Source organism: Doryrhamphus excisus, linkage group LG20 (assembly GCF_037039965.1).
Source record: "Doryrhamphus excisus strain RoL-2023G ecotype Guam linkage group LG20, RoL_Dexc_Guam_v1.1, whole genome shotgun sequence".
Lineage (NCBI taxonomy): Eukaryota > Metazoa > Chordata > Actinopteri > Syngnathiformes > Syngnathidae > Doryrhamphus > Doryrhamphus excisus.
Genome location: NC_136376.1, coordinates 10,331,475 through 10,343,739, shown reverse-complemented (window position 1 = coordinate 10,343,739; position 12,265 = coordinate 10,331,475). Strand labels below are relative to the sequence as shown.

Below are 12,265 nucleotides of genomic sequence, written 5' to 3'. Positions count from 1 at the left end.
ACGCCCCCCTTCGCGTGTGACGTCACGGCACGCGTCAGCTGACGCACACTGGCTGTATATTTAACCCTGTGTTGGGGGCCTCCCACCACAGCACCGGTCCCCGGAGAGCTCGGTCAGGTTTGTCACGTACACTCAAACGGCCGTAACGTTTGGTACAAAATTTTTTTCTTAAATATAATAATTCACCGTCACAGTTATCTGAAGGGGACGAGTCAGTTTCCAGACATTCCATAATTTTGCGCCAAAAAATTCTCATTGTAGCAATTCTCAGTGGCCTAAATTGTCAACATCTACTCATTCCAATGTCAAAATGCTGACTTCATTCAGGACACATTCGTTACTTATTGCTACCTTGCTATGGGCTAGCATGCTAACCGTGAGCATTTTAGCCGGTATTGTCATATTAAATTGAATACAATTGCACTGTTATGTAAAATACATACTGCGTTGATGCTTTTGATATGCTTTTTGTAATGTGCTTGAATGCTAACTGTTAACATTTTAATTATTGTACGCATGCCTAATTGCGTTGTATTTTATTGTATTTCCGTGTCATAATAACACAACACAGCAGAACTGCCTTAGCACTTGTTGCTATCTAGCTAGCTGTTTGAATGCTAGCTCGTAGGCATTTACATTTAGTCGAGGTTCTCCTAAAAGTTATTAAGACTTTATATATATGTGTGTGTATATTTATATAGTTTACTATTAATACTTATGTAATGCATATTGTGGTGAATTAGTGTATTTTATTTTATTAAGATGCATGCAAGATAATCAAGTTGTTTGGTGGAAATGTTATGCAACACTATTATTTGATTTTTTTTATTTCACCTTACACCTTTATTTTTTATTACTTTTTACATGAAATAATGTAGCGTATTTAAATGTGTATTTCTGTCAATGCGTTAACTAAATGTAACAAGTCCCCAGTTACTTAAAATGTCAACATACTGACAGCCTTGAAGTAGAAGAGCTTCATGAAACACAAATAATATACAAATAACATAAGCTTAAAAAGTCAGACTTTGATAAAAAGCCTCTTATATCAAGATATTGTACCCTTTTCAAGTTTATAATTTTAATTTATGTTAACTACAATTTAAAATCTGGGTACACTTAAACATAGGTTAGCTTTGAAAATGACTGGAGGGGTTTGTCTTTCACATCACTGGGGGCATGTGAACATGAGAGAGGTCAGACTAGTAGGTCACTGTTGCAAACCTCTTGTACATTTGTCTTCACGCACTCAGCACCAATGTGACACTAACCACACTGAAGGGTCTCCTGGGAGGGTTCCATGGTGTAATGGTTAGCACTCTGGACTCTGAATCCAGCGATCCGAGTTCAAATCTCGGTGGAACCTTTGTATTATGCCTTTATCCTCATTGGTGCTAATAACCTATCTATACATAGTTCAGTCAAGATTAATTTGTGAACAAAGTGAACATTTGATTCCGGCTTGCTTCTTTTCAGCAGGCACTGAACAAGATGTATCTGCAATTTAATGGATTGTTTGGTTCTTTGCTGTGCAGATTCCACCTTGTTTTCCCACCATTAGGTATTCTTGAATCCTTTAAGCCACTGTGACACCAGCTACGTCCTAAAAGAGAACCTGTGGGGTTCCATGGTGTAATGGTTAGCACTCTGGACTCTGAATCCAGCGATCCGAGTTCAAATCTCGGTGGAACCTTTGTATTATGCCTTTATTCTGATCGGTGCTAATAACTTATCTATAGTTCTGTCAAGATTAATTTGTGAACAAAGTGAACATTTGATTCCGGCTTGCTTTTCAGCAGGCACTGAACAAGATTTATACGCAATTTATTGGAGTGTTTGATTCTTTGCTGTGCAGATTCCACCTTGTTTTCCCGCTGTGAGGTATTCTTGAGTACTTAAAGCCACTGTGACACCAACAACGGCCAACAAGTGTAGCTGCAGGCTTCCATGGTGTAATGGTTAGCACTCTGCACTCTGAATCCAGCGATCTGAGTTCAAATCTTGGTAGAACCTGATCGGTGCAAATAACCGATCTATAACTACTTCTCTAGGGCTGCTGCCAAAATATTCATTTGTTTATTTATTTTATTGCAACATTTTATTCCCATTTGCTGCTTTTGAGCAGGGTCTGAATTTTTGCAGGGACTGGACAAGATTTATTTATTGGAGTGTTTGATTCTTTGCTGTGCAGATTCCACCTTGTTTTCCCACCCTTATGTCGTCTTGAATCCTGAAAGCCACTGTGACAACAGCTATGTCCAAGTTGAGTAGCTGCAGGGTTCAATGGTGTAATGGTTGCCGACCACTGAACAATGGCAATTTAATGGCGTGTTTGATTCTTTGCTGTGCAGATCTCATCTTGTTTTCCCACCTTTAGATATGCTTCAACCCTTAAAGCCACTGTGACACCAGCTATGTCCGAGGTGTGTACTTGCAGGGTTCCATGGTGTAATGGTTAGCACTCTGGACTCTGAATCCAGTGATCCGAGTTCAAATCTCGGTGGAACCTTTGTATTATGCCTTTATCCTCATTGGTGCTAATAACCTATCTATACCTAGTTCTGTTGGGCTGCAGGTTTCCATGATGTATTGGTTAGCACTCTGGACTTTGAATCCAATCATCTCAGTTTAGAACGTCCCTACTACATCTATATCCTTATACCTTCAACCTTGAGGACCTGGATATAGGTAGCGTTGTATGCTGTATGGGTTCCATGGTGTAATGGTTAGCACTCTAGACTTTGAATCCAGTGATCCGAGTTCAAATCTCGGTGGAACCTTTTTTATTAAGCAATTAGATTGCTTTTCACTTTTACATGGCCTTCAACCCCCAACACCATCTACGTGTACAAAAGTGCCCACATGGTTCCATGGTGTAATGGTTAGCACTCTGGACTCTGAATCCAGCGATCCGAGTTCAAATCTCGGTGGGACCTTTGTTGATAATAGAGATTTTACTGGTGTGTTTGATTCTCTGCTGTGCAGATTCCACCTTGTTTTCCCACCCTGATGTAGTCTTGAATCGTTAAAGCCACTGTGACACCAGCCACGTCCAAGACATGTATATGCAGGGTTACATGGTGTAATGGTTAGCACGCTGGACTCTGAATCCAGCGATCTGAGTTCAAATCTCGGTGGAACCTTTGCATTGTGCCTTTATCCTGATTGGTGCTAATAACCTATCTATACCTAGGGCTGCAGGTTTCCATGATGTATTGGTTAGCACTCTGGACTTTGAATCCAATCATCTCAGTTTAGATCGTCCTTACTATATCTATATCCTTATGCCTTCAATCTTTAGGATCTGGATATAGGTAGTTTTGTATACTGTATAGTTCAATGGTGTAATGGTTAGCACTCTGGACTTTGAATTCAGTGATCCGAGTTCAAATCTCGGAGGAACCTTTTTATTATGCACCTATCGTGATGGGTGCATAGCCTGTGCCTAAATCGGTATGGCTGCAGGTACAATATTCATTTATGACCGAAAGGCAACATTTGATTCTCACTTGTAAGCCATATTCTCAGTTAAAAAGCAAGCAGATTGCTTTTCACTTTACATGGCCTTGAATCCTTAAAGCCACTGTGACACCAGCTATGTCCAAGATGGGAACCTGCAGGGTTCCATGGTGTAACGGTTAGCACTCTGGACTCTGAATCCAGTGATCCGAGTTCAAATCTCGGTGGAACCTTTATATTATCCCTTTATCCTGATTGGTGCTAATAACCCATCTATACCTAGTTCTGTTGGGCTGCAGGTTTCCATGGTGTATTGGTTAGTACTCTGGACTTTGAATCCTGACTATATCTATATCCTTATACCTTCAACCTTAAGGACCTGGATGTTGGTAGTATTGTACACTTTATAGATTATAGATTGTACACTTATAGATTCCTATAGTTCTGTAGGGCTGCAGGTTTCCATTGCGTTTTTTTAGCACTCTGGACTTTGAAGCCAATCATCTCAGTTTAGAACGTCCCTACTATATCTATATCCTTACACCTTCAGCTTTGAGGACCTGGATATGGGTAGCTTTACATGCTGTATAGGTTCCATGGTGTAATGGTTAGCCCTCTGGACTCTGAATCCAGCGATCCGACTTCAAATCTCATTGGAGCCTTTCTATTATGCCTTTATCCTGATTGGTGCTAATAACCTATCTAGCGATCCGACTTCAAATCTCATTGGAGCCTTTCTATTATGCCTTTATCCTGATTGGTGCTAATAACCTATCTATACTAAGTTCTGCAGGGCTCTATGTTTCCATGATGAAGCCATGAATCTTTGAATCCAGTCATCTCACTACATCTATATCCTTATACCTTTATACTTTAGGACCTGGATATAGGTAGTATTGTATACTGTATAGGATCCATGGTGTAATGGTTAGCACTCTGGACTTTGAATCCAGTGATCCGAGTTCAAATCTCGGTGGATCCTTTTTGTTATGCACCATCCTGATGGGTGCATTGTCTGTGCATAAATCTGTACTATCTGTAAATCTGTAAATTTATGTACTAAGGGCAACATTTAATTCTCAGTTGTAAGCCAGATTGCTTTTCACTTTTACATGGCCTTGAACTGTGACACCATTTACGTCTTTCAGCAGGCACTGAAAATATTTTTCCGCAATTTAATGGCGTGTTTGATTCTTTGCTGTGCAGATTCCACCTTGTTTTCCCACCTTGAGGTAAGCTTCAATCCTTAAAGCCTCTGTGACACCAGCTACGTCCAAGGTCTGTAGCTGCAGGCTTCCATGGTGTAATGGTTAGCCCTCTGGACTCTGAATCCAGCGATCTGAGTTCAAATCTTGGTGGAACCTTTGTATTATGCCTTCATCCAGATTGGTGCTAATAACCTATCTATACCTAGTTCTGTTGGGCTGCAGGTTTCCATGATGTATTGGTTAGCACTCTGAACTTTGAATCCAATCATCTCACTACTATATCTATGTTCTTATACCTTCTTATAATAATAATAATAATAATAATAATAATAATAATAATAATAATAATAATAATAATAATAATAATAATAATAATAATGATAATAATAATAATAATAATAATAATAATAATAATAATAATAATAATAATAATAATAATAATAATAATAATAATAATAATAATAATAATACGTTAAAAAGCAAGCCAGATTGCTTTTGACTTTTACATGGCCTTGAACCCACAACACCACTGTGACACCATCTATGTCCTTCAGCAGGCACTGAACAAAATTTATCCGCAATTTAATGGAGTGTTTGATTCTTTGCTGTGCAGATTCCACTTTGTTTTCCCACTTTTTGGTATTCTTTAAATCATTAAAGCGACTGTGACACCAGCTAAGTCTAAGATAGGTAGCTGCAGGGTTTGATGGTGTAATGGTTACCACTCTGGACTCTCGGTGATGGGTGCATTGCCTGTGCCTAAATCTGTATGGCTGCAGGTACAATATTCATTTATGTTCTGAAGGGAACATTTGATTCTCAGTTGGGGAGAAGCCAGCTTGCTTTTTCACTTTTACATGCCCTTGAACCCCCAACACCATTGTGACACCATCTACGTCTTTCAGTGCCAACCACTGAACAAGATTCATCCGCAATTTAATGGCGTGTTTGATTCTTTGCTGTGCAGATTCCCCCTTGTTTTCCCACCTTTAGGTATGATTCAATCCGTAAAGCCACTGTGACACCAGCTATGTCCGAGGTGTGTAGTTGCAGGGTTCCATGGTGTAATGGTTAGCACTCTGGACTCTGAATCCAGCGATCCGAGCTCAAATCTCGGTGGAACCGTTGTATTATGCCTTTATCCTGATTGGTGCTCATAATCTATCGAAACCAAGTTCTGGAGGGCTGCAGGTTTCCTGCAGGTTAGCACTATGGATTTTGAATCCCGACTATATATACATCCTTATATCTTCATCTTTGGATATAGGTAGTATTGTACGCTTTATAGATTCCATGGTGTAATGGTTAGCACTTTGGAGTCTGAATCTGGCAATTTGAGTTCAAATCTCGCAGTATTCTTTTGATTATGCACCTATCCTGATGGGTGCCTTATCTGTGCCTAAATCTGTATGGCTGCAGGTACAATATTCATTCATGTACTAAAGGCAACATTTGATTCTCAGTTGGGGAGAAGCCAACTTCCTTTTTTCACCTTTACATGCCCTTGAACCCCCAACACAATTGTGACACCATCTACGTCTACAGCTGTACCCAAATGGTTCCATGGTGTAATGGTTAGCACTCTGGACTCTGAATCCAGCGATCCGAGTTCAAATCTCGGTGGGACCTTTGTATTATGCCTTTATTCTGATTGGTGCGAATAACCTATTGATACCGAGTTCTGTTGGGCTGCAGGTTTCCATGATTTATTGATTAGCACTTTGGACTTTGAATCTTGACTTTATCTATAGTTTTCCACCTTCATCCTTAAGGACCTGGATGTAGGTAGTATTGTACACTTTATAGATTCCATGGTGTAATGGTTAGCGCTCTGGACTCTGAGTTCAAATCTGGGGGGAGTTTAGAACATCCTTACTATATCTGTAGCCTTATACCTTCAACCTTTAGGACCTGGATATAGGTAGCATAGTATGCAGTATAGGTTCCATGGTGTAATGGTTAGCACTCTGGACTTTGAATCCAGTGATCCGGTTTCAAATCTCGGTGGAACCTTTTTATTATGCACCTATCGTGATGGGTGCATTGCCTGTGCATAAATCTGTATGGCTGCAGGTACAATATTCATTTATGTACTAAGGGCAACATTTGATTCTCAGTTGGGGAGAAGCCAGCTTACTTTTTCACTTTTACATATCCTTGAACCCCCAACACCATTGTGACACCATCTACGTCTATAAAAGTACCCACATGGTTCCATGGTGTAATGGTTAGCACTCTGGACTTTGAGTTCCAATCTCGGAGGATCCTTTTTGTTATGCACCTATCCTGATGTGTGCATTGCCTGTGCATAAATCTGTATGGCTGCAGGTACAATATTCATTTATGTCCTGAGGGGAACATTTGATTCTCAGCTGGGTACCTGCATGGATCCATGGTGTAATGGTTAGCACTCTGGACTCTGAATCCAGCGATCCGAGTTCAAATCTCGGTGGAACCTTTGTATTATGCCTTTATCCTGATTGGTGCTCATAATCTATCGAAACCAAGTTCTGTAGGGCTGCAGGTTTCCATGATGTATTAGTTAGCACTCTGGACTTTGAATCCTGACTATATCTATATCCTTATACCTTCAACCTTAAGGACCTGGATGTAGGTAGTATTGTACACTTTATAGATTCCATGGTGTAGTGGTTAGTGCTCTGGACTCTGAGTTCAAATCTCAGAGGACCTTTTTTATTATGCACCTATCCTGATGGGTGCATTGCCTGTGCATAAAACTGTATGGTTGCAGGTACAATATTCATTTATGTGCTGACACCATCTTCGTCTACAAAAGTACCCACATGGTTCCGTGGTGTAATGGTTAGCACTCTGGACTCTGAATCCAGTGAATGAATCTGAATCCACTCTGGACTTTGAATGCAATCATCTCAGTTTAGAACGTCCCTTCTATTTCTATATCCGTATACCTTTATTGTTAAGGACCTGGATATAGGTAGTATGGTGTACTGTGTCGGTTCCATGGTGTAATGGTTAGCACTCTGGACTCTGAATCCAGCGATCCGAGTTCAAATCTCGGTGTAACCATTTTATTTTGACTTTATCCTGATTGGTGCTAATAACCTATCTATACCGAGTTCTGTAGGGCTGCAGGTTTCCATGATGTATTGGTTAGCACTCTGGACTTTGAATGCAATCATCTCAGTTTAGAATGTCCCGACTATATCTATGTCCTTATACATTTATGCTTAAGGACCTGGCTATCGGTAGCACTCCATGCTATATAGGTTCCATGGTGTAATGGTTAGCACTCTGGACTTTGAATCCAGAGATCTGAGTTCAAATCTCGGTGAAACCTTTTTATTATGCACCTATCGTGATGGGTGCATTGCCTGTGCCTAAATCTGTATGGCTGCAGGTACAATATTCATTTATGTACGAAGGGCAACATTTGATTCTCAGTTGGGGAGAAGCCAACTTGCTTTTTCACTTTTACATGGCTTTGATCCCCCAACACAATTGTGACACCATCTACGTCTGCAACTATACCCACATGGTTCCATGGTGTAATGGTTAGCACTCTGGACTCTGAATCCAGCGATCCGAGTTCAAATCTCGGTGGAACCTTTGTATTATGCCTTTATCCTGATTGGTGCTAATCACCTATCGATACCTAGTTCTGTAGGGCTGCAGCAACAATAGTCATTTGTGACCAAAGTGGAACATTTGATTCCCTTTTGCTGCTTTTGAGCAGGCTCTGAATGTTTGCAGGGACTGAGCAAGATTTATTCGCAATTTATTGGAGTGTTTGTGTTTTGCGGGCGGCACGCCGGTCTAGTGGTTAGCGCGCAGACCTCACAGCTAGGAGACTAGGGTTCAATTCCACCCTCGGGCATCTCTGTGTGGAGTTTGCATGTTCTCCCAGTGCATGCGTGGGGTTTCTCCGGGTACTCTGGTTTCCTCCCACATTCCAAAAACATGCTAGGTTAATTGGTGACTCCAAATTGTCCATAGGTATGAATGTGAGTGTGAATGGTTGTTTGTCTATATTTGCCCTGTGGTTGGCTGGCGACCAGTCCAGGGTGTACCCCGCCTCACGCCCGAAGACAGCTGGGATAGGCTCCAACACCCCCGCGACCCTCGTGAGGAAAAGCAGTAGAAAATGAATGAATGTTTGTTCTTTGCTGTGCAGATTTCACGTTGTTGTCCCACTGTGAGGTTTCTTTAGTTCTTAAAGCCACGATAACACCAGCAACGTCCAACATGTGTAGCTGCAGGCTTCCATGGCGTAATGGTTAGCATCCTGGACTCTGAATCCGGCTATCTGAGTTCAAACCATCATTTATGTCCTGAGGGGAACATTTGATTCTCAGTTGGGGAGAAGCCAACTTGCTTTTTCACTTTTCACATGCCCTTGAACCCCCAACATCATTGTGACACCATCTACGTCTGCAACTCTACCCACATGGTTCCATGGTGGAATTTTTAGCACTCTGGACTCTGAATCCAGCGATCCGAGTTCAAATCTCGGTGGAACCTTTGTATTATGCCTTTATTCTGATTGGTGCAAATAACCTATCGATACCTAGTTCTGTAGGGCTGCAGCAACAATAGTCATTTGTGACCAAAGTGGAACACTTGATTCCCTTTTTCTGGTTTTGAGCAGGCTCTGAATGTTTGCAGGGACTGAGCAAGATTTATTTGCAATTTATTGGAGTGTTTTCCCACTGTGAGGTATTCTTGAGCCCTTATTTTCCCACCCTTTGGTATTCTTGACTCCTGAAAGCCACTGTGACACCAGCAGTGTCCGACATGTGTAGCTGCAGGGTTCCATGGTGTAATGGTTAGCACTCTGGACTCTGAATCCAGCAATCTGAGTTCAAATCTCGGTAGAACCTTTGTATTATGCCTTTATCCTGATCGATGCTAATAACTTATCTATACCTAGTTCTGTGAAGATTTATTTGTGAACGAAGTGAACATTTGATTTCGGCTTGCTTCTTTTCAGTAGGCACGGAACAAGATTTATTCCGCAATTTAATGGAGTGTTTGGTTCTCTGCAAATCTCGGTGGAACCTTTGTTGATAAAAGAGATAAATAAAATAGATTTTAATGGTGTGTTATCCTTATACCTTTATTATTAAGGACCTGGATATAGGTTGTTGTCCCACCTTTTGGTATGCAATTCTTAAAGCCACTGTGACACCAGCTACATACAAGACATGTAGCCGTGGGGTTCCATGATGTATTAGTTAGCACTCTGGACTTTGAATCCTGACTATATCTATATCCTTATACCTTCAACCTTAAGGACCTGGATGTAGGTAGTATTGTCCACTTTATAGATTCCATGGTGTAGTGGTTAGTTAGATTCCATGGTGTAGTGGTTAGTGCTCTGGACTCTGAATCCAGTTCAAATCTCGGTAGATCCTTTGTATTATGCCTTTATCCTGATCGGTGCTAATAACCCATCAATACCTAGTTCTGTGAAGACTTACTTGTGAACGAAGGCAACATTTGATTCTCACTTGTAAGCCATATTCTCAGTTAAAAAGCAAGCAGATTGCTTTTCACTTTACATGGCCTTGAATCCTTAAAGCCACTGTGACACCAGCTATGTCCAAGATGGGAACCTGCAGGGTTCCATGGTGTAACGGTTAGCACTCTGGACTCTGAATCCAGTGATCCGAGTTCAAATCTCGGTGGAACCTTTATATTATCCCTTTATCCTGATTGGTGCTAATAACCCATCTATACCTAGTTCTGTTGGGCTGCAGGTTTCCATGGTGTATTGGTTAGTACTCTGGACTTTGAATCCTGACTATATCTATATCCTTATACCTTCAACCTTAAGGACCTGGATGTTGGTAGTATTGTACACTTTATAGATTATAGATTGTACACTTATAGATTCCTATAGTTCTGTAGGGCTGCAGGTTTCCATTGCGTTTTTTTAGCACTCTGGACTTTGAAGCCAATCATCTCAGTTTAGAACGTCCCTACTATATCTATATCCTTACACCTTCAGCTTTGAGGACCTGGATATGGGTAGCTTTACATGCTGTATAGGTTCCATGGTGTAATGGTTAGCCCTCTGGACTCTGAATCCAGCGATCCGACTTCAAATCTCATTGGAGCCTTTCTATTATGCCTTTATCCTGATTGGTGCTAATAACCTATCTAGCGATCCGACTTCAAATCTCATTGGAGCCTTTCTATTATGCCTTTATCCTGATTGGTGCTAATAACCTATCTATACTAAGTTCTGCAGGGCTCTATGTTTCCATGATGAAGCCATGAATCTTTGAATCCAGTCATCTCACTACATCTATATCCTTATACCTTTATACTTTAGGACCTGGATATAGGTAGTATTGTATACTGTATAGGATCCATGGTGTAATGGTTAGCACTCTGGACTTTGAATCCAGTGATCCGAGTTCAAATCTCGGTGGATCCTTTTTGTTATGCACCATCCTGATGGGTGCATTGTCTGTGCATAAATCTGTACTATCTGTAAATCTGTAAATTTATGTACTAAGGGCAACATTTAATTCTCAGTTGTAAGCCAGATTGCTTTTCACTTTTACATGGCCTTGAACTGTGACACCATTTACGTCTTTCAGCAGGCACTGAAAATATTTTTCCGCAATTTAATGGCGTGTTTGATTCTTTGCTGTGCAGATTCCACCTTGTTTTCCCACCTTGAGGTAAGCTTCAATCCTTAAAGCCTCTGTGACACCAGCTACGTCCAAGGTCTGTAGCTGCAGGCTTCCATGGTGTAATGGTTAGCCCTCTGGACTCTGAATCCAGCGATCTGAGTTCAAATCTTGGTGGAACCTTTGTATTATGCCTTCATCCAGATTGGTGCTAATAACCTATCTATACCTAGTTCTGTTGGGCTGCAGGTTTCCATGATGTATTGGTTAGCACTCTGAACTTTGAATCCAATCATCTCACTACTATATCTATGTTCTTATACCTTCTTATAATAATAATAATAATAATAATAATAATAATAATAATAATAATAATAATAATAATAATAATAATAATAATAATAATAATAATAATAATAATAATAATAATAATAATAATAATAATGATAATAATAATAATAATAATAATAATAATAATAATAATAATAATAATAATAATAATAATAATAATAATAATAATAATAATAATAATACGTTAAAAAGCAAGCCAGATTGCTTTTGACTTTTACATGGCCTTGAACCCACAACACCACTGTGACACCATCTATGTCCTTCAGCAGGCACTGAACAAAATTTATCCGCAATTTAATGGAGTGTTTGATTCTTTGCTGTGCAGATTCCACTTTGTTTTCCCACTTTTTGGTATTCTTTAAATCATTAAAGCGACTGTGACACCAGCTAAGTCTAAGATAGGTAGCTGCAGGGTTTGATGGTGTAATGGTTACCACTCTGGACTCTCGGTGATGGGTGCATTGCCTGTGCCTAAATCTGTATGGCTGCAGGTACAATATTCATTTATGTTCTGAAGGGAACATTTGATTCTCAGTTGGGGAGAAGCCAGCTTGCTTTTTCACTTTTACATGCCCTTGAACCCCCAACACCATTGTGACACCATCTACGTCTTTCAGTGCCAACCAC

The 12,265-nt window shown here is 40.3% G+C and overlaps 13 non-coding genes across 13 annotated transcripts; all 13 read left to right on the top strand.

The window, feature by feature from the left end:
* Positions 1-1,294: 1,294 nt before the first annotated feature.
* On the top strand, positions 1,295-1,366 carry trnaq-cug (transfer RNA glutamine (anticodon CUG)). The gene has a single exon. It is a non-coding gene; the product is annotated as a tRNA-Gln (tRNA).
* Positions 1,367-1,621: 255 nt separating this feature from the next.
* On the top strand, positions 1,622-1,693 carry trnaq-cug (transfer RNA glutamine (anticodon CUG)). The gene has a single exon. It is a non-coding gene; the product is annotated as a tRNA-Gln (tRNA).
* Positions 1,694-2,437: 744 nt separating this feature from the next.
* trnaq-cug (transfer RNA glutamine (anticodon CUG)) lies at positions 2,438-2,509 on the top strand. Its single transcript has one exon. It is a non-coding gene; the product is annotated as a tRNA-Gln (tRNA).
* A 199-nt stretch (positions 2,510-2,708) lies between these two features.
* On the top strand, positions 2,709-2,780 carry trnaq-uug (transfer RNA glutamine (anticodon UUG)). The gene has a single exon. It is a non-coding gene; the product is annotated as a tRNA-Gln (tRNA).
* An 84-nt stretch (positions 2,781-2,864) lies between these two features.
* trnaq-cug (transfer RNA glutamine (anticodon CUG)) lies at positions 2,865-2,936 on the top strand. Its single transcript has one exon. It is a non-coding gene; the product is annotated as a tRNA-Gln (tRNA).
* Positions 2,937-3,620: 684 nt separating this feature from the next.
* Positions 3,621-3,692, top strand: trnaq-cug (transfer RNA glutamine (anticodon CUG)). The gene has a single exon. It is a non-coding gene; the product is annotated as a tRNA-Gln (tRNA).
* A 677-nt stretch (positions 3,693-4,369) lies between these two features.
* Positions 4,370-4,441, top strand: trnaq-uug (transfer RNA glutamine (anticodon UUG)). The gene has a single exon. It is a non-coding gene; the product is annotated as a tRNA-Gln (tRNA).
* A 1,783-nt stretch (positions 4,442-6,224) lies between these two features.
* trnaq-cug (transfer RNA glutamine (anticodon CUG)) lies at positions 6,225-6,296 on the top strand. The gene has a single exon. It is a non-coding gene; the product is annotated as a tRNA-Gln (tRNA).
* Positions 6,297-6,608: 312 nt separating this feature from the next.
* Positions 6,609-6,680, top strand: trnaq-uug (transfer RNA glutamine (anticodon UUG)). Its single transcript has one exon. It is a non-coding gene; the product is annotated as a tRNA-Gln (tRNA).
* A 1,234-nt stretch (positions 6,681-7,914) lies between these two features.
* On the top strand, positions 7,915-7,986 carry trnaq-uug (transfer RNA glutamine (anticodon UUG)). Its single transcript has one exon. It is a non-coding gene; the product is annotated as a tRNA-Gln (tRNA).
* Positions 7,987-8,183: 197 nt separating this feature from the next.
* Positions 8,184-8,255, top strand: trnaq-cug (transfer RNA glutamine (anticodon CUG)). Its single transcript has one exon. It is a non-coding gene; the product is annotated as a tRNA-Gln (tRNA).
* Positions 8,256-10,267: 2,012 nt separating this feature from the next.
* Positions 10,268-10,339, top strand: trnaq-cug (transfer RNA glutamine (anticodon CUG)). Its single transcript has one exon. It is a non-coding gene; the product is annotated as a tRNA-Gln (tRNA).
* Positions 10,340-11,016: 677 nt separating this feature from the next.
* trnaq-uug (transfer RNA glutamine (anticodon UUG)) lies at positions 11,017-11,088 on the top strand. Its single transcript has one exon. It is a non-coding gene; the product is annotated as a tRNA-Gln (tRNA).
* Positions 11,089-12,265: the final 1,177 nt, after the last annotated feature.